This window comes from Lissotriton helveticus, chromosome 3_1 (assembly GCF_964261635.1).
Source record: "Lissotriton helveticus chromosome 3_1, aLisHel1.1, whole genome shotgun sequence".
In the NCBI taxonomy this organism is placed as follows: Eukaryota; Metazoa; Chordata; class Amphibia; order Caudata; family Salamandridae; genus Lissotriton; species Lissotriton helveticus.
The window spans coordinates 2073193109-2073215840 of NC_136061.1; the positions used below are offsets into that span (position 1 = coordinate 2073193109).

General features: G+C 43.7%; 1 protein-coding gene across 2 annotated transcripts in view; it reads left to right on the forward strand.

Annotated features, from left to right (window-relative positions):
* RHCG (Rh family C glycoprotein) overlaps positions 1 to 22732 on the forward strand; it is a 401798-nt gene that overhangs the window by 329106 nt on the left and 49960 nt on the right. The window lies entirely within an intron of this gene.

Here is a 22732-nt window from a genome sequence, read left to right on the forward strand (position 1 = left end):
ATACAATGATATTCTAGCACCATATTCCAGAAAAAAAAACCTTGGGAGAAGAAATTTGGACTGATCAAGAATTTGGTAAGGTGTTAATTTGATTTAGGAGCATAACTATTAATAGTGCATCAGGTGTAGTGGAACCGGGGCCCAAGGGGTTTACGCTAAACAGGGAGATGGGACCCCATTTTCTTTGCTTGAATTGGGGCCCATGACTACTCCTTACTACGTCACTGAAATTACCATATAGAGTGTTCACTTGAGAGATTTGTGTATAGCTTGCCACTTATGGCTCCGAATCTGTAAGAAATAGAGCTATTAGTTGTGAAAGATAGGAGTCCTTTACAGTAATCTGCAAGTTTCCCTTTAGTTTAGTAGCCCATTTTAGCACTGGACTCTCTCGGTATAGAGAAGCAAAATAGTTCAAGGCCTTCTCACTGGAGGTGGTGTGGTCTAGTAACCCCAGTTTGCTGGTACACAATGAAGGCACTCAATACATTATTGTCTAGTCAGTGCTTATTCTTTTAAAAGGGAAAAGTGCTTTACTACGCACTATCTACTAAATACTATTCATTCATTTATAAATATTTATACCAGGTAGATGGAATACTTTTGGTGAAACCCTCATAAAACGTTACACCTCTAGCGAGCTCTGAATCTTATAATTACAATATCCCCTACCTATCCCTTGACAAAATCGTAAGGTGTGTTATCATCAATATGGTAGACCTATTCACTTGGACAGAGCATCATCACATTAGTCATTAGAAGAAGCAGAAAAGAGGTTATTACCCACCATTGAATTAAATGGGGATAGTATCAACAATCATTATCATTCACTGTAATATAACACTTTGCCTAATGAATCATGAGCATTGTTTTTTTATATATATGTTTTTTTTGTTTCCACACAAAACAAATCAAGTAGAAATCACATTTTCAGTAACAGTGGTAGCAACAGTCTATTATTATAATTCTGTGACTCACATAGTACTGATGCATATACCAACATATTTAACAGTGGAAAAAAAGAAAACATTAACATTGGAGTCTGTAAGGAAGTGGTGTATCCTACATCAGTGGGGAGTGTAGTGTCTCACTGGGCAGTTGATGGTTCAGGTAATGTGTCGGATATGTGATACAACTGCAACGGGCAGGACTGGTGGGAGAGGGCAGGTGTGTATGAACAGTGGTCACAGTATCCTGATGTGAGGGCAAACTAAGCCACATGGGCCTGTATTCATTATGTGTTCAAGGGGGACCCTAGGGCTTCCTCACTAATTATTTCAGGGATCGACCCCCATTAGGAGGAGAGAGGGCCAGGAAGGGGCCACAGAGCCCAGCATTCGACCGGTACATATGTGCTGTGAGGGTTTAGCCGTACCATATCCACAAGCACCCTGTAGACAACCCATGACTTCCCAGGGCTGTACAGACTCTGGCATCATTTTTTGCCTTCATGTTCCTGATAGAAGAGCCCCACCATCTGTCTCCCGCTGACCCGCCCCTCTCTTGGCCTTAGCAATTTGTGGGTATCTGCCTCCACACAGGACCATTTCAGCAAGGAGGTCAGCCAGTGTTGAGTGTCAGGAACTGAGGGTGCCTTCTATTACATTGCATTCTGTTGTTTGAATAGAGAAAAAATGAGGTCGATAAAACTATGTAAATGTTTGGCCCCTTGGCCTTAGAACAAAATCAAAGCAGACATGGCTCAGGTGATAGTATAAGGACATGCTCAGCAATTTCGTCAATGATATTCGTGATCTCCCCGCAGGCCCCTGGAGCACTGTGCACTCCCAGACCATGTGATATAATCCAGCCTCAAGTGCCCTACATCAAGGGCACTTGGGAGTCACCATGGGGAACATACATTTGATTTGGTGTGGCATCTGGTGTGCATGATGTAAATAATTGAACTACGTGAAGTGAATACAAGGATTACAGGAGACCTCCTTCATATGTTCGAGTGCTCAACATCAGTTCTTGTCCATCACTGGTTGCAGGAGAGCGGCATCCCATCTCGCGTGTGCCCTCTTAGCTATACCAGATATGTCAGCCATTTGTGTTGTGCATAAGATCAAGATTGCACGTCGAGTACTGACGGTGGACAGAAGCATGTGCAGTGTTGGAGATTGCAGTGGTTCTGCCCCACCCTGGCTCCATGTAGCATTGATCACGTGTTGCACGGCGCGGTGCATCAAGAAATGACCTATGCCAAGGCCATATGTGTCTACTATGTCTGGAAAGGCATGTACCGGCAGTCAGTGTAGAATTCTTCCAGGTAATCAATGTCTGCTTCCCGCCACAGTGTCTTGTTGAATTGTCTGCCCATCTCTCAGAGGCCTGGCAAATTCCACACAGAGATTACCCCATGTACATATCATCTTCAACAGAGACAAGCCACCATCACCCACTACTTGCTGGGCAGCTGTGAAGCAATTAGAATGAGGCCTGGCACCACTGTGCCTTCTGGACAAATAGTTACGTCAAACATTGCAGCTGTCCGCGTTGGTGTGGTGCGGCTGTGAGTCCAGAAAAGGGTTCTGGCACCACTGTGCCCTCTGGGCGTCACTGGGGCTCTTCAACAAACATGCCCCACAAATACGTTGCAGCTGCTCTCTGGCTAAACGGGGCAGCTGTAGCAAAATGGCCAGAAATGCCCCCAAACGTTGGAGCGGCCACGACGGCGGGCCCGCTCATGGGAATGGCCACCTCTAGAACACAGGCTCCTCTCTGGGACTCTAAAACAAATGGGGCAACGTTGGAGCGGCCCGCGATGACGGGTCTACTCAGGAAAGGGGGCACCGTATACTATGTCCTTAATCGCACCAGTGGTGTGCCGAGAATGCTCCCAAGCCCACACAGAGGACTTTGAAAACAAATCGTGGCCGCCCGCCCAAGATCCGGCCTCACTCTCCGGGCTCTTCCTCGCAGGGGAGACTTCTCTTTGGCCAGGCGGACTGGCAGCACTCCTCTCACGGCGCAGGACTTCCCTCCACTCCTGGGAGCCCCGCGCTGCCGTCAGCGGCCTTGGCCACCTTCTCTCTTCACCCGGGCCCCCTCCTGGGACCCGGGACTCTCCTGCACTTTGGCCCCACAGTGGGGCTCCTCCGCCAGCATGGGAGCCCGCGTCATGCCGGCTCAGTGACAAGCACCGCCCACGCCTCAGGCAGGCTTGCCTGACTTCCTGGACGGCTGCGGCGGCGATCTCTTCTTGAAGCGGAGTGGGCACCCGCCAAGAAAATAAATAGCCATGGCGGGTGGGTACCAGCCAAAGCACTAAAATGCAGGGTGGGCACCCGCCAGTTTAAATAAAGATAAAGCGGGGTGGGCTCCCGCTAGGTCACAGCAGTATTGGGAGAATCCCTATGTTGGGGATTCCCTCAGGACGACATGCCACTCGACGCTGTGAAGCTCCAGTTCTCCTTTAGGCGCCAGATTTCAGCGCTCTCAGGGCACAGGGGACAGCAAAATGTTCTGGGTTCTTGGAAAAGGATAAGTCCCAGCAAAAGGTCCCCAAAGATGAAAAGGCAACACGCCCTGGCAGGAACAGCACTCCAAGACTGAACATATTCATGGGGTCGCAGCCCCTATATTTATACCACTTTTCCCTTTGTGTCACAGCACTGGGCTTGGGGATACCAGTCAGAACTGGTTTGGGGGAGCTTTGGAGCACTTTGTTTTGCTCAGCTCCTCTCTCCTTTGTCAGGTGGGGGCCCAGGGATCAGATGCACCACAGGGGGCGAAGCCGGCATTGTGGAGGGAAGGCACAGCTCTATTCAGGTCCAAGGTGCAACTCCTCCCTCCCGTCTGCGTGCAGATCTCTCTATTCACCACTGGGCTGACCCCCCTGTCTCCTGGAGCCACCCACACTCCTCAGCTCCTCTCAATCACAAGCCAGACATGCAATTCACATAAGGCAGGCAAACACACAGTACACAGAAATGCCAACTTCTAAAAGTGGCATTTCTCCACCAGTCACCATAAATCTGCGCACACCATTGCGCAGCATTTATTCTCACGAGAGTCCATCTCACCACACGTACACAGAGAGTGCACACCTTTTACACTGGACCACAATGCTAAAGTGCTCAGAGGCCTAAAATCACCAACACCAGGTTACAGACAAATGCTAGGAGAATGTGAAAGGTTTCGGGGTGAACCTGCCGAAAGGGCCAAGTACAACAGCTGCAGGCTCACAAACACTGATGTAGTTAGGCATAAAAGAAACTAGGACGTTTAGTGCACACCTACGGGTTCCTTACACATGGTGGGGTAGTCCTGAGAAATGTTTCCACAGTCGGGGCAGTTGAAAAAGTCATGGTTCCCAAGCTCCCCATAGATTATCTGTTGTGGAAGGGAGCTGCCCAAGGATGGCCCTTGCTGGTAGGTGGCCCACTACAGTGATGGGTCCTAAGGTAGGAGGTGTAGTTGATGCGCCCAAGGGAAAGGAGGATGGGTAAATAGTACTCCAATTTTTGCAGGTGGGCTAGTTACTGACCCAGTCGAGATATGGGAGAGGGTGGTGGACAACTCATGAGGTGGAGGCTGTGGCGATTACCCACTTGGTGTCCACTCAGGTAGGTCCTGTTGGATCAGACCCTCTGGACAAGGGGCAAAGGCCCATGAGACAGAAGAGTTGCAGGAGGCAAGTGAGCCCACAGTGATCTAACCAGCTGGCCTGGTGGTGCCTGCTCCATATGGAGGGGACCTTGAGAATTAATCTGGTGGGTGGAAACCACTTCTTTTAGGGATTGTTGCTCTGAGCTGGAAGAAGGGCAGGCTGCAGAGTACTTTACACTGGTAGACTCCTGCTTGGCACACTTTAGATGAATCCGTTTTGGGGCAGAGGCCATAATGCAGGAGGTGTCGTAGGAGATGGGTGAGCCCACAGTGGCCAAAAGGTGAATACTCCAGATGGAGGGAACCCTGAACATTAATCTGAGTTAGTGGTACACATTTATGTAAGGTGTTGTCATTCTGAGCTTTTGGAAGGACAGGTTACACAGGTCTCGACCTTAGTAGACTCTTACCTGGTGCACTTTGGGAGTATCAGCCTTGGGGTGTTGCCCTGAGACCCTTAGAAAGCTCTGGTACGTTAGGCATTGACTCAATGGGTAGAGGCATCTCCTCAGCTGAGTGAGCTGGAAGGCAATATTGTGAGCCTACAGAGTGATGCGTTGCATTTCATAGAACTGTGGAGTCGCTAGTTGGGCACCAGCTTGACCGCTTGGAGGCAGAGAGGGGGCCCATGAGGGACATGGTGACACCTGGCCTACACAATACCTGGTGGCACTTTCAGTTGACCCCATGGGGCTTTGGAGTCTGAGTTGAGGACATGGATCCTATTCTCACAACAAGAGATGGATCAGGGTTTCTGGTATTATTCCTATGGGGGGAATGAACATGGGTGACTCTCTGTCAGAGTGGTGTTCTGATTTGAGTGGGCTGAGTTTTCCTTAGGAAAGTTAGTCAACCCAGCAATAAGGGTGGTGGCAGCTAAAAGGGAAATGACAATAACAACGCAGGCTAAACCACACGTGCCATCACAAAGCAAGTGGAACATACCTTGCCTTAACCAGGCATATTTATTTACAACGATTTCCATTGTAAAGGTGGTAAAGGCAACCTGGAGCTTCAGTTGAGTTTAATAGATATGTAGAAAGACTCAATGGCACCCGTTCAGTATCTAATGCTTTACTTACTAACAGTGTTGATGAGCCACAATGCAAAGTGTCACATTAACATAAATCGTATTGAATGTTGGTTCTTGCCTCATTTATTTCGGTGATGTTACAATGGTGAAGTATAATGTGTGGCTGTTTTTACTAATATGCTGATGCCTTTGCAAAACCGGTAGGCCTGCCTTATTAATAATGATGCTCCCCAATATAGTGATATTGCATTTAGTATAGGTGGGAGGGTATTGTTATAGGTTTCGGGACCCAGTATGGTTGTAAGGTGATAAGAAGATGCCTTCAAAGGTATTTATAGTACCTGCTTGTATAAATTTGTAATTAATGCATATTATTTGGTAGTGTATGTGTAATTAATGTACTTTTCCTTCCATAAGAAAAAGAACTGACTGGACAATGATGTACTAAGAATTGTTGTCACGTGGCAGCAAGTTGGGGCTACCAGCCCATGCGCCGCACCTGAATAAGCCTTGGACTGCTCGGCTTCACTTTTCTGAGAGAGCCAAATGCTACAATGGGATACTTGGTTTCCAGTAAAGAGAAACTTGAGGACTTACATCCTTGCAGTTAATAACCCAATTTCTTCCAATATCCTAATGGTGCCTGTGAGAAATTGTACTGTTGTGGTGTTGGGGGAGGAGGCATGAGCCTTTCCCAAGCTACAGCCACAGTCCTTGTCAGGGTGAATCACTAAAGTCACTAAATTAACGATTGCTTAACTCTGAGGTAGCTTGGCACAAAAGCAGCCAGGCTTAACTTAGAGACAATGTGTATAGTATTTATGCAGCACACAATGCAGCAATAAAGTGAAAACACAGCACAAGAAAACAAACACTTGCAGTTATCTGGTTGTGTGAGACCAGGTGAAAGCCACAAGTGCAGACTGACTTCGATGGAGCACTGAATGGATACAGGGACAAGGGGAGTCCTGTTGAAAAAGTTGTTTGTCTAGCTTGATAGCTTGAAGAGTTCCATTTGCAGTGGAGGAAGCCGCAAGAAGCAGGGAGAGCATCACGAAAGGCCATTGCTAGAACTTCGCATTGATGGTCACTGCAGGGTGTTGATGCTGTACCCCAAAGTGCAGATCTCGTGTTGGATGTTGCCGTAGCACAAAATGTCAGATTTACTGAAGCTTTGCATTGACAGTTGGCAGGGGCTGCAAGACCATGGTGCAAACGTACCCATTTGTGTTCGTGAAGAGCCAAAAACGTCAGTATTTTGCCTTTTCTTTCAGGAGAAGCACACCCAAGGCCACACCAAGGGTCCAGGACCTGAGGGACACCTCCTGGGGATCAGTAACTCACTGCAGAGGTGGCCAGCAGGGCTCCGGCCGGTCCAGTTGCAGGTTTAGACAGGTCCACTGCAGGCCAGCTGGGCAGTTGCAGGGAGGCCTTTGGAGCTCATTGGGTCTCTGTAGCTCAGACCAGGAGGTCAGTCAGCTGACCCTTGGAGTCAGACAAGTATGAAGGGGGCAGGACCAAGCTTCCTTCTCAGACATCAGGGCACACCTCAAGCAGCAGAGAATTCCCCTGGAAGCAAGGAAGGTCTTCTTCTGTAGTATCCACAGGCCCAGGAGTGTACCAAAGAGCGGGTCCCAGCGGCCCTTTGTTATACCAGGTACCCACATTGAAGTATATTCCCCCTACAGAAGTGTCTTAAATTCCCCACCTCCCTGTCTTTGCCCCATCTGTCTGCAGGCACAATAGGCTAGTATGAGGTTCTTTGTGAGCTGAGGTAGTATCTTTGAATTGGTAAGGCTCACAGTAGTGGAAACAAAAAATGTGTAATTTTTTTACTCCCAGGAAATGTAAAATCTAAAAGTACATGTCAAACATTTTAAATGCAATGGTCCCTGCCCTGTGGGTTGTTGAAGGCCTACCCTAGGGGTGACATACATTTTACAAAGGGAGTTTTAGGCTTGGCAAAATGTTTATTTTGGCAAATCTTATTGCCACTTTAAAACTGCATACAGAAGAAATGATAGACCCAAGACATGTTTAGACATGTTTAGAAAAGCTACTTAACTAGGTGGCACAATAAGTGCTACAGGCCCACTAGTAGCATTTAATTTACAGGGCCTGGGTACATGTAGTACCACGTAGCTAGGGACTTATAAACAAATTAAATATGCCAATTTGGTGAAAGCCAATTTTCACATGTTTAGAGGAGAGAGCACAAGCACTTTAGAAATAGTTAGCAGTGATACCATGCCCACAGTCGTAAGGCCAACAAAATCTAATTCTGGGGGAGTATAGGGAAAGCTTTTGGGGGACTTCCACCCAAGGAGGTCGGGTCTAATAGTGTCATCTAGGTCTTTTATACTTTCTAAGTCAGATAAACATCTCTCATGGAGTTACAAGGAATGACACCTATTATTGAAGTTTCATGAAATACCTTACTTTGTGATGCATGCTGCATAGTTCAAGGTATTGTTCAAACTCCAGCTCCAATTCAATATCAACTAGACAAACTTTGCTTTTATCAAACGGTATTGCAGTTGAGATCCGTACAAATTCTTATAGTATTCTGGAAATTAAATGGATCTATTGACAAGACTTAGTGCCAGAATTCAAGGAATGCTCAGAGCTTGATCACAGAAAGGCTTCCCTTGAATCGGTAGCATCCTGAAGGAACCTAATAGAAACTTTCAATTTTAAATGTACTGTAGACTCGATTTATTGTGGGTATTTTTGGAATTGTAAATGTAATTACTAATATATCATAAATAATTGTTGCAATTGTTTGATATGATTAAACAATTATATTGATTTACCTCACCAGGATAGTTGTTTTGTGTAATTTAATAGATTATTAAATAGCTAAGAAAAGGAGAAAAGATTGGAGATGATGGAAATAGAGAAACAGAGGACACACGGGTAAGAAAGATAAAAAGTGTGAACATGCATTCAGAAAATATTGAAGTTATCATACAACTACGCCAAATATTGGTGTTATTTTCTGGTCTGAGTCAATAAAGATTCTTCTCAAAGCCATCAAATGAAGAAATATCATTGATCCCTTCATCATTGCAGGGTTATTGATTTGACTCCAACCATACTATGGTTATACTTGCACAAGACTACTTCTCAGACAGAGCTCAGGTTAACCAACCACTAGCCAGTTATTACTATTTACACTTTGAGAAGTGTAATTCTTTCTATGGCCTCCAAATTTCATATATAAGCATTTTGGACATGTCCAAAATATGTATATCAACCTTGTATTACATTCCTTGCAATTTCCTGACAGGACATACACATCCTACTGTAGGAATATATGCATTATTTGTGATATTCAACATATTCTAAACAATGATGTGTGATTCAGCAACCTAATCTTTAAGTTCTTAGAATACCTTCAAAATGTTACAGAGATGTGGCCACATTAGATCTGGTATCATATCTCAGTTTCTCTTACTACTTTCATTCTAGTATAAGGACATGAGCATTCACGTGGGCAATAACATGATTACATCACAAATGTATTACCTTTATTTTTATAGTTCAGAAAGCATGAGCAGCTACAAAAAAGGCACCCTGGAGCCAGAAGAACAATTTCCAGAAATTTAGATCAAAGAGAGAACAAAGAAAGTATCTACAAAGTAGTAAATTAACCACATATAAATAAATGGGTTTTAAGATGTTTTCTAAAACAGGTTAAGTCAGGGATGACTCTAAGGTCAGCTGTTGCCAGGGCCTAACACTGCAATATGAGGAACTGTGCCCCCCGATGTACTTTAGAAAAAAGGCGAAGGTCAGCTAACAAACTGGCAGATTGGGATTTTAAAGATTTTGAGGCAACATAGAGATTAAGCAGACCTTGCAAGTAGTGGGAGTGGACTTACTGGCCAGGTGATGGTTTTGTGACAAAGGACCAGTGTGTTAAATAGGCAACCGCTAATTGGGAGTCAATGTAAAAGCTTCAGCTTTCCTAAAATATACGAAAATTTGCAAGGGCCAAGTATACAATGGCAGCAATATTCTGAATGTTGTAGTCTTGAAAGCATATAAATAAGGAGTCTAACGGAACGTGAGTTACCATAGTTGAGGCACAAAATAATAGCAATACTGTTGGAATTCATACTCTTTAGCTGTAACTCTTAACAAAAATGTTATGTCCTCATGTAGAGTGTGTTGCACATGAGTGATTATGCGAGTGATGATGCTTTGTCATCGCGAGCATGATCATGCCGCAAATGATTAAAACTCATTGAAGTCAATATATTTTGGGAACAAAATAGTGAATGAGCATACCACATCTGAAGACATTTCTTAAGCATGAGTAACAAGCTTATTAGGTAATAGTATCCTAGTGGGAGGGTGCTCTCAGGTCGGAGGCCTCAAGGTGAATCTGATGCCCTACTTCCACATAGTCACTTATTACCTAGGCGTGTCCTCTCCTTTATATAATTTTGCTATTGTGAACTAGATTATTACAATGTGAGGAGAAAGTTCCTAAACTGTTTGTTTTATGGAGTGTTATTTATGTCAGTATTTAAATGGAAGTTTAGAAGTGTACATGTTTTTTGCTAAGGCACCACAATTTCTGGTCTATTGAAATAAAGCTTAAACGCCTCATTCTGAGAGTCCCAAAAAGCTGCACATATAACTGGTGATAATAGGTGTTAATCAAAATCTACTAATAATTTTGGTGGTGTTAAACTAGGTTTAGGAATTGTGGTAAATGCTGAGGTTTTTTCACCCTGTGAAAAATGCTGAAACTTTGCTTCGATTTGCTTATCCATCTTTGAGATAAAACTTCAATTATTTTTGCAGGGCAATTATGGTTAGTGTTCCAACAGCTAAAATAATAAGACATTTTCTATAAATTAGCAAATATCTTTATATGTCCATGTTATGTTATGTTAATAAAATTTATACCGCGCGCAGCTGCCCCAGCAAAGGGGCGTCCCGGCGCTTAAGACAACCAATAAGCCAGCTACCAGATGGAGTGGAGGGTAGCAGTGGCAGGTACAGAGCAGAAATTGACGCAAATATTAGATCCTGGGTGGAAAAAGGTGCGTCTTTAGCGCCCTTCTGAACAGAAGAAGGTCGTCGATAGCACGGATGTGGACTGGTAAAGAGTTCCAGAGTTTTGCCGCCAAGTAGCGGAAGGAACGCCCTCCGGCTCTGCAGCTTTTAAAGCGTGGGACCGTTGCCAGACCTTGACCTTTGGACCGAACAGAGCGTAAAGGGACTGTAGACTGGGCAGGCTGCTCAGGTCTGGTTTGAGGAAGTGGATCAGGACCTACTAAAGCGACAGGTTGCAAACCAGGCAGGAGAAGGACACTAGGCCTTGCAGGTAAAGAGGGTTTTATTGGGATTACACGTTTGGCATTCAGCATTAAAGTTCTCCGTGTCCTAAACGTGAGTCTCTCCCTGGCGAATTGGCTGGGATCCGTCTTTGCAGCGCGGGTGTCTTCTCCCGGGTCTTCGGGTCTTCCTCGCTTGGATTGAAGGGATGATCACGGAAGCAGCACACCGCTCCGGAGCCCATGCAAAGGAAGCCAACAGAAGGACGCCGTTAGTTCAATTGCCTCAAGGGAGGGGTTGCACCTGTGGGACCGGGTGAGGTGAGGCGGGGAGTTTGCACCCGTGAAAATAACGTGCAATATACTTCCTGCAGTGACGTGGTGGAAGGGCAGACACGAGGTGGGGGTTAAACGCGGGGTAAAGGACACAAAAGGAGGGGGAAGACGCGGGAGACAAACGCGGGTCTATGTACAATATTTACACACTCTTCCTTCCCGCCCACACTGCCATACGCTGCCGTACCTGGGTCAGCCACGCTCCTCCCCTGGGAGAGTGGCACGGCGGCTCGCGGGGTCGTTGGCCTCCAGGCACTCCGTATCTCTCGTCTTCTCCTCCGGGATGTTCTTCGGGGTTTTCTCTCTGTTCTTGGTACTCTCCTACTCCTCCGCTCCGTTCAAAACGCTCTCCTACGCCGCTCCTCGCCTGTTCTTCCTCCGGGGTGATGTCACACCCTCGGTATCTTGCTTCCGGGGGTTTATCCAGTCCGGGTGTTGCTACGTATGTAGGGGGAGTGGTCTCCTCCTCCTCTGAGAACGCCCACTTAAAGGCGCCGGGTCCCTCATCCTGTTCTTCGAGTCCTGTCACCCAGGGGTCCGTCTGCAAAGAAGGAGGCACAACAGGGTCATTTCCGGGAGTCCACCACTCCTCGTTAGCGCTCCGCATCACCTTGTTACAGGGACATAAGTGGTCAGTAAATTCTCCAGGATTTTGGGAGTGGACTGTTTAAGGATTTTAAAGGATAAGCACAATGACTTGAACTTTGTCCTTTGGGCCATCGGGAGCCAGTGAAGCTTCCGTATGGTTTCCTTCGCTGAGCAGAACCTAGGTAGGCCAACCAAGGCTCTGGCTGCAGCATTCTGTATGCGCTGCATCCGGGTGATTTCTGCCTGGTTTGCCCCTATTAGGAGGGAGCTGGCATAATCCAGCCGGGACCCAATGCAAGCCTGAATTATGAGTTGCCTGGTAGGTGCATCGAATAATTTCAGAATAGGTCTGAAGGCACGTAAAATGCCAAAGCACATGGCTGCCACTTTTTTGGTGTGGCTAGAAAAGCTTTTTTACCTCTGTCACCGGTATGGGTGTCTTACCCAAAACTGAAGGCCACCACTGATCGCCCCACAGCTCGTCATTCTTACCGACGATCAGAACCTCCGTTTTACTGGCATTCAGCTGGAGGCAGTTAGCTGTCATCCAGCCAGCCACTGCGGCCAACCCCTCCCTGAACCTGGAGGCCTCGTAGGCTGAGTCCCTGGAGAGTGCCACCGCCAGCTGCGTATCGTCGGCATACAATATCATGGCCATGTCCCACTGCTTAGCGATAGCAGCTAGCGGCTGCACGTACAGATTGAATAGCGTGGGACTCAATGAGGAAAATGTCACACATTGAGCAAAGCATTTACTTCAGATAGCAGCACCAGTCTATTAGTTGAATCTCCGGTGTTCAACTGCAGCTTCACCACAGAGTTCTAATAAACAACTATAGTGCTAACATTCTATTCATGTGGCAAATGTGAGTCACTTCTGAATATCAGAAAGCTGGAATAGGAGCAGGTGAATTTTAAGCCTTTCCTATAAAGCAAATTAAAGTAAATGAGCATTGAGGCGTAAACACAGACAGATATGGAAGTAGCTGTTTAAAAATATGAGTGGCAGAATTCTTTTTTTACCGCCTGATTTAGAGTACCACGGATGGGATACAAATGTGACAGACATCTCATCTGCTGTATTACAAGTGCATTATATTCCAAGGCACTTGTAATATGGTGGACAGTATAGCCGTTATGGTTTTGACAGAGTATCCCATCGGCCAAATTCTAAAATAGGCTGTAGTCATTGATGGTTATTTATTCAAATGTTTTAAAAGGACTACAGCAGTTAATGAGAAAAATCCCTATGTCCAGCATCCTTTTTCTATGTCATTTTCCTCAAACTAAAAGTAAGGTATTCCGTTTAAATGTATGGGTTTGATGGTTAGATGTCTGCTTTTTTGCATAGTGAGTCTCTTTGAACCAGTTTCTGTTTGAACATTTCATTTTTCTTTTTATTTTTCCTACTGCTTTTTATCAATATTTGCTTCTCCTTGCATGAATATGCACAGGCTTCAAAATCAATTTATTATTAGTTAAATATAAGGAAATTATCAAATAAAGATAAAAAGATGCATGTATTTCTACACAGATGGCTCTCTTTATTCCTTATATGTTAAGATAAGTACATTGCATCTCAGATGGAAAAGGCAACTATTTTCAAATGGGCAACAGCATTTACAACAATGTCGGTACAACGCGGTACCAATACAACGCGGTACAACAACCGCATTGTTACCACGCGTACCATTACAACACAAGTCATTACAACAACTTGATAGGGGGCTTTGTTGAATTTACAATCCAACACCTTCCCTACTGTTGCACAGACTGGAGTTGGAATAGTGAATTATACTATTCCAAACTCGAACACCCCCTACAGCAAGTCATTGTACTGACCGCGTCGTAAAGGCATGCGTTGTAAACACATGCATTGCAACTTCATATATTCTTTTAAAGCACTATGAATACAAACATTTCTTGGAACACTTTAAATATATAAAACAAACACACTGAAATGAATATTGTTGGGGGATCATATATTTCATTACATTACAGCAGCAGAGATGAGAACCATTTTCATGAACATTTTCAGTCTTCCGCACAGAACAGGATATGTGAATGATACTAAATCTTCTTTTGCAGCACCTTGTCCTCAAGCGCAGGCATATTCACTGACCTTGGTGAACCAGGGGCCCATTCTGCCCTGCATAAGCAGCAAATTACTTAGCAGGTCGCCACACAGATTTTTAGGTCAAGCCTAGCGTTGCAGTGCATGCACTGCTCGCTCTGCGACGTATTCTGTAGTAGGGTTAGATGTTGAAGATGTGTGGAAGCCTCCGCCCCTATTGTTCATTGGCTGGTGGCATTGTCAATGGTAAATGCTGGCTTCCTATTGATAATGTGGCTTGTTAGTCCCTCATTGTTACTGCCCTGTCTCCTTTTGTGATAGCCCATCAGGACAGGACCTTTTACTTGTGGCTTTACATGGTCTCCTTCATTATTTAGTAGGAACTATTTTTTTTTTCAGTCGCCTTTGGCACTGTGTTTATTTTTGCATTGCGCTTTCACTTTAACAATAGCTGCCAGCGAACCCCGCAAGTGCTGTGTAAAAACGCTATGCAATAACAAGCTGCTGCCTTTTCCCTTCGTAGGTATTTCGGAAATAAACATTTGCATTCTTTTCATGCCGGAAAGGAGAGCGTTCCACACTACAAGATTACCATGCCGAGCTGCTGTTTTATGGATGCGCCATTGCACAAAGGCAGACTCTGCCGGCCCCCTAGTACCAAGGCGCTGCACACGAGCAAAATGCAAATGGATGCGCGTTTATTAAAGCGGGTTTATCATGAATGATTCAAGACACAGCTGATACAGAACCAATAAAATACAAAATAGAAATGGAAGGCAACATGCCCGTAGGCGCACACAGCCGTAAAACAGCAGCTCTGCATGGTAATCTTGTAGTGTGGAACACTCTCCTTTCCGGCACGAAAAGAATGCAAATGTTTATTTCCGAAATAACTACGAAGAGAAAAAGTGTGATAACAATTATCGCCACAACATGTAGTTAGGGGGAGAGACAATATTTGAAGATACATTGACATGTTGGACACCACCACCTAGCCGTAAAATTCATGGACCTTATATAAAACAAGCATTTGCAATGCAGTAGGTCTAGCATTTTCGAGAGTTTAAGTTATTGGCATTGTAAATGACAATGCCTTTTATTTATGTTTTAAAAATGAAAAACAATGGCTTCCCTGGGGCTCTGTTTATTCAGAAGGGTTGGGAGGGGAGGAGGATCAGCACACTGTCACAAGGGTCAATACAGAGAGAATAGATACAGTTATTGAACATAGATATAGAAGAAAGATATAATGAGGAGAATATACGAATATGGAGTGTTTGGACAGAAAATGAAGGGGTAGAAGTATGCAGGGGATAAGGGGGAAATTTAGGGATTCAGATGATAATTGAGTGGCACAGGACAGAATAGATAGGAACACAGTGGGAGAGTGAAGAGTGATTGAAAGGGTTTGGAGTGATACCGGAAAAAATGAGCTAGAGGAGAGCATAAAGAGATATAAGTGAGAGTCAAGGGATACAGGAGACAACAAATGAAAGGGTGGAGAGATACAGGCAGTAAGGAAAACAGACATGAGTTTAGTGATATAAGGGCGAGTGGAAAGGTAAAGGGGCAAGATATAGAGGGGAGACTGGAAGGGCAGTGAACAGATGTAGGACCAAAATTGAAGAGATGGGAATAGAGATAAATTACAGTAAAGAAACCAAGAGGAGAGAATAGTAAGATGGAAAGGAACGGAGAGGGGAGTGTGGAGGCGGAGTAAAACGGTTGAAAAATAGTGAGATACAGAGGTACAGCGAAGAGCCGATAGTTTATATATACCAGAAAGGATGCAGAGATACATGGAGAATTGTAACAAGAGAAAACAACTCTGGAGATAATGGGAACAATTGAGGAGAGAGGCTGAAGTAAAGCATCTGGATACAGAGATACAGGGAAGAATAGGCGAGAGTAAGAGAGACTGATGGGAAGGAAATGGAATGAAGGGGAACAAAGTGATGCAGGAGAAATGAAAGAGAGGTGAATGGCAAGATATAGTGCAGAATGGAAACCTCGGTGGAGAATCGAGAGGAAAATGTGGTGAGATACAGCTGGTAGAAGGGAGGGTGAATGGTGGAAAGTAGCGCGATACAGAGGCAGTGAGAAGGGTGGAGACATACAAAGAATAATGTAGAAATATGAGAGGAACAGGGAAGAGTCAGGACTCAGGAAAGAGAATTGGTACAGGAACAACGTGAATGGGACAAGTGAGATGATGGAGGAAAATGAAGGGGATGATGGCGAATATACCTATCAGTGCAGAATAGGGAAGGGAAGGAAAAGAAAGGGAAATGGGTGATATAAGTGGAGTGGGGGAAAGCAAAAGGCAAAAGACGCGTGATACAGAAACAAGGAGAGGGAGAGGTATTCCTGAAATGACACAGGAGTATTGGGGAGTGCTGAGACAGAAGAAAGCAGGAGTATAGCTCTCGTTAGTTCTGCAGGTGCAGTTGCACCAGTGTTCAAGAGTGTGCTTGGCCCACTGTACCTCATTTTCAGCAATGTTTTTTTTCTTACTACCTAACCGCTGGGATAGGCTGAACACTCTGGGGCATATTAGCAAGGGCCAGATCGCCGCTTTATCAGCATTTTTTGCCGATAAAGTAGCAATTTTTTATTGCCCATTTACCAAGCTGTCGCTAACAGTCATTAGCAAGAGCTTCCAGGCAATAGTGACCGGTTTGGGGCCCGCTTTGCATGTCAGCGATATTTATCGCTAATGACATGCAAAGTGGGCGTACCCAAACTGGTTACAACTGAAAGCAGTCACTAACACAGCTATCGCCTATTAGCAATACCCGCGACGTGATAAAAAAAGCGCGCTAACCGCGATTAGTGCCAGGATTTTACACCTGATAAAAACCTGACATAGCCATAATAATCAATGGGAGGTGGATTCTAAGGCTAAATCCCCACCTGCTTATTTGTGAGATTTTCCTTAGTGATAGGATTTCTATTGCTGGAAATCTCACGTTAAAGATGGGATTCGCCGCTATCACTGGATTTTTTATTGCCGTGGAGATAAACGTTGGTAATACTGCATTATCTCTGCGATAAAATCCAGTGATAGGTGGCGATAAAAAAAATCGCGCTAAGTGCGGTTTGCGATAATTATTGCAAGTTGTTGCTAATATGCCCACAAATCTCTTCATTAGAACTTTGATGTTCACTGTTCAATAGTTCAGAGGAGAAGGTGTAATGATGTGTTGGTTGGTACTGTGCGGAGACTTGTAATCTTGTAATATTTGCCCCATATTTGCTAAATCGTTTCTCTTATTTTGAAGAAGGGATGCTTATGTCAAACCAAAAGCATGATTGCTTGTGAAAATGTTTAGCTTTTGCAGTGTGCTAGGTAAGATTCAGGAATAAGAGCTGTGCATGGCAGTCACTGTCATGTGTCTCTTTGTAATGTTCAACCTATAGGACAGAGGGACCAAGGACCTCGGCCTCTCTAAGTGTTGACCCAAGGTTTGTGTTAAGGATCCGGTTCTGCTCCTTCGTGATGATTTAGAGGAACATAGTGGAACAACGTAAGATGTTGGAGGACACTGAATAATGTGTTGAGGAGCACAACACTCCCATAACTCACAGAAATGCATAGATTGTAGGTGGAATAGGGCCTCAGGAGGGTCATGGGGGACAAACTGCACCACAAGGGCTGCAGAAGCCTGCATTATGCTCTTAGCAAAATGGCATCCTAGAACAGTATGCAACAAGTCTTTGTCTGGACGTACACCGTAGTCTCTTATGAATATTTCCAAACATCTTTATACTTCCCCTAGTGTAGGAATGACGATTAGTTCCAAGACCTTAAAATTGAAATATTCCAAGTGTGGGTACTCTGCCTCAGCACCCCCTTCATGGTGAGAGGAGCTGATTCCAGGGATGAAAGGAAGGTCTACTACCATCCCTTGGAAAGGTGGGAAGAATCCACAGCCTTTCCGTTTAAAGCACCACAGCAGTTACTGCACACTCTGGTGGGCTGTTTCAAGTTTTGAAAAGAAAACCTGTTGCTTAGTGCCATCCAACACTGTTCAGACACCTTACTGATGTTTAATGAGTCAATGCAGCCTGCAGGCAAATGGTTGACATAGCACTTCATCTTGGGTTGAATAATAACAAACAGTGGCAAAGACAATCGGTCGGCATTGGTTGCCAGCCTTTTGGGGTTGTCAATACATTTTTTATTTTCTCATTGTTTTTGCAAGACTTGTTGTAGATACTTCCAGGCTATCCGCAGTCTAAAAAACAGAACATTGGCTAAAAGCAAAAATATTTTAGTTCTCAAAAGCACATATTGTTATAGCAGTCCCTAACACTGGATGGAACTACTTTGTGTGTTCATGTGCTCCTTGTGTAAGGGCATAACGCCGTAACTCGCAATGAAGCTAACCTCTTACTAAAGTGGGCTGACCCACTGCCCCATTTCTCCATGCTGTAGTTGGTGGAAGAAAAATGTGAATGCCAATTTTCGTCCCGTTGATGAACAACGCTGGCTGAAATCGCTTTGAAAAAATTATTTTATACATAGAATTGTAATCAAATCAAAAGGTCTTTCCTAACGTCAGACCTAAAAAGAAATACTGTGAATTCAAGATGCAGCCACCACTTGTCTACCTGTAGTTCTGCAGAAATATATCAGGTATCATTGAAAAAAGCCCATCATCAATTTTCCATTGTAGCTATCAGACTCTTCATACAATACAAGGAACAATGCGCACAGAGAAATAGGCAATATTGCATTTTCAGTACATTCCATAGAATGTTTAAAGCATTGCGAACTGTGATGATAACCGTCTGATGAGCGCTTCATGCTGACCATTAAGTAACTAAAGTGCACAGATTCAAAGGAGAAACATGATAGGACATCTAGCTGCACTTTATACTATATTTGCTGATCTATTCCATTCTGTTTGTGCACTTTCATATGCCTTTTCCATCCTGTGAGGCTTCCGGGCAGTTCCAGGGGCATTGCCGCTAGGGGCGCGGCATGTGTTATGGCACCCTCGGATGACCTGAAAGCAGGTCAACCGAACAATCAGGTATTTTAAAGTATGGCTTTCATGCTAGGGGCACAAGTACAGAAGAGTGAAGCACTTGTTCCTACAAACAGTTTGCTTATTTTGTCATCATGCAGATTTGTGTTTATATTTACCTTTCTTTATGGGCCTTTTATTAAGTGACTATATGGGGACTTGAATTCTGGAAAGGGAGAACGGAGGAGGTTAAGGCTACTGTTTCGGCATCCTTCAGACACAGGGCCTGATTTAGATCTCAGAGGACAGGTTGCTCCATCACAACTGTGACGGATATCACTTCTGCCGAAATATAAATCCCATAGGATATAATGGGATTTATATTTCGGTGGATAGGATATCCATCACAGTTGTGATGGAGTAACCCGTCCACTGTGATCTAAATCAGGCCCATAAATATTCTGTTTTTCTTTCTAAAGTGTACAAACAATTGAAATGATGTGGGCAGCATTGGAAGTACACTGGAGATACAATTCCTCACTTAACAAAAGATTTCTAGTAGTACCAAAGGCAATAAAAACACATGTTCTTTACTCAGAAGTACATTAGACAAACAAACCCCTTTATAAATTGCGTTGTAGAATTAGAGGTAGTCCCTCCCACCCTATATTTTGATTTCACTGGCCAGCACCCCCTCTCCGAAAATTCCAACACCCCTGGGAAGTTCTGGCATTAAACCTCCGCTCCAGAGGAGGGTGCTGATTCATTTTTGAGATTTCAGATTACATTTAGCAGTCACGAGTAATTTACTTTTGGTATATCATCACAGGACTTTTAGTCCTGTGATGATATACTTTCCAAATGGCTCCAAGTTGCCCATCTGAGACCATGTCTTGTCTGGCGATTTGAGATGTGAGGTAATAGTCAGTTTATTGCATATTTGGACTATGTTGGATGCAAGCTCAGAGTTATATCTTAATTTGTTCCAGTATAGGATAGTGTGCAACATGTTTGGTAGACAATATAGTTGTAAGCAAGGTGATACACTACTATGTGGCATAGTATGGCATATCTGTGGTACTCTGGATGTCCATGAAAAGTCATTTCTAACATTTACTGTTAGATGTTATAGACACTGCAACATCTTGTGTTATCAAGGTAAGTAAATAACATGTGGAACCCAGTGACAGTAGGGCTATTGGGAGTGCCACTGATGGTAATTTGTAATAACTGCTTCTAGTAAAACATGACCCATCACAAAAGGAGAAAATAGCACCTACAAGTAAAGGTCAGGCAGGATAACCACATTAGGTAAGATTTTCTGCAGCTGTTTATGCACTACTGCCAGTCATATCTGCAGTACCACTTGTAATCTACACCATATAAGAAAAGATTATTCAGAGGTGGTGGAAATGACCACCCAAAATAAATCATCTTTGTAACCTGGTATTAGAAGTGATCAACCCTATAGATAGTTGTACAATTTGAAGCATGGATATGTGTGACCCTATCTCTGCCCTTGAAATTTAAATGATGTGACCAAAGATATATTTTAAAGCCTACTACTGCATTTCTTTTAACTCACCTGTATTTGTTTCGCTTCTGAAAAAGCATAACATTATGTCATCCATCTGGATTTTTACCGCTGTTGGTATTATGAATAATCCTGTCTCCTAGATATATCTATCGTTGTCCCTACACACCTGATTTAATGTGTCTGCACTTTTGATATTGAGTTATCATTGGAATTACAACTTCACTCCAGCTTGCTTAAATCATGTGTGTGTGCACCACAATACTGAGAATTTGTCCTGATGAATGTCTGCTCTGAATCTTATGTCCTTGGGCCAGAAACATAATGCTCGCACTGTGGGTCAGCTTGATGACTGCCTTAAGCAGATTCAGTGCTTCTCTTCAATTAACAAAGCATCAGCAACCAATCACAAGTGAAATGCAGTGGTGTTCCATTTTGACTAAGCTATGACCACTGTTCTGTTTCAGTGATTCAAAATAGACACTCAGATTAAAGGCATAAAAGTTCAAATAATTAATTCTGATCACAGTCCTCAAAGGCTGAATCCCTTCAGGAGTTTAGATGTACCCAAATTAGCGTGCAATGATTTTGACTGTGAAGCTGCGTGAAATGATTTTGAATGAGGGTCATTTCCAAATCAATTGCTTACACTAGACTCTTTATAAAAATATTTTAAAGCTGACAACAATCCTTCAAACTCACTTTTTCTGGTGGAAAACAGCTGGGTCAGCAGAGGCGGGGACTCAGCTATCACAGCCTCTTAGATAAATCACTGAATGTTGTCCTAAACCTCCTGCCTTGTTTATGATGCTATGTTCAGTGGTAGTAATTGGCTGAAAAACTTCCCCTCAGGCTAGATATCCTCAACCTCCAGTTCATGCAGTTGAATGCTGAGCAAAACATTTTCCTACTTTGCTGCTAAACTCTGAATCCCCTCCCACTCCTCCCTAGAATTGATCCAGGCATGTGTTGATGTGAACAATAACTAACAAAAAGAGTATCTATGCCCATTCCTTCTCCAGTCAATTGCTATTATTTTGGGCCTGATTTGAGAGGGAGGAACCCAGCCCCACAGATCTACATAAGGCCCTTTGTCTATGTCCTTGACACTAATTGTTGGAATTAGTTAATTCACCCAATTGTTAATGTATTTTTAACTATTTCCTATGCAAGAGATAAAATAAGCCAATGCCTTAAGTTCTAACTTTAGGTTTTAGTGACGTAAATAAAGAAAAAAGGCAATCAAGGCATATACAGAAGTTGACAAAGAGCACAGTTTCACAGACGATTAATTTTACTTTGTTTCTGGAGTGGATTTACTTGATAAAGGAATATCTCTAGTTTCAAGCCAGAGCGTTTGTTCTTTCACAAGTGCAGGTTTAACATATTTAGGATCTCTAATTTCGAAACTGAAAGATGAACTGTGACAGCTGAGTACTGGTTTGACCAGCCAGGGCACATTTGGCAGCTGTGTAATGGGCAACTCCTAGTGAAGCGCTGAATTTGCTCATTGCGAGCGAGACTTTACAATAGGGCATCTTGCTCAAAATAGTTTTAAATGCTTTTGGCACAGTAGTACATAAGCCCCAGATTACACAATCAGCAAAACACGGATCAAAGAATTAAACTTAGTCAATACTTGATTTGACTATATAAATGACATATGTTAAATGGTCCAAAACGCACATTAAAGAAACAACAAAACAAATAAAGCAGTACAAAATCCGATTAAACATTAAGGTGTATGGGGGATAAAATACGGATAAAATTGAAAGTCTGGCTGCAGGTAAAGTGTTTAAAGATGCTTCTCTGGAGAGCAGAATGTAGTAACTTTCAACAGATAAAAATGTTGCTCTATTACTTTTAAGGTGGTTCATAATGCACTAGTGTGAGTGCAATTTTGCTTCAACATCTACTTTAGGCCTGGGCAGAGCTCGCGTAGTTTCACTCTGTGGAATTCCCCTGAGTTACCAAAGCAGGTCAAGTATTGCTAGGCCAATGGCCACCCCTGCCTTGACATGCTGGTCGCAGAGGGCAGTGCTGGTTGTCGTCGACACCACAGTGACATAGGGAAATAAATAATCCAGTAAAATCCATTTCTCTTCATCTCCGTCTGCCGGGAGGGGGGATCGTGGAAATTATAAATATATATTCTTAATTGGTCTATACCTACCGATTTGGTCGCTCATGCTAAATAAACAAAATAAACCATAATGTCTTCCTCCTCCACCGGGGCCAATCAGACCATGTAAACCCTAGTGGAAAAAAATGGGAAAAATAACGGCTCCT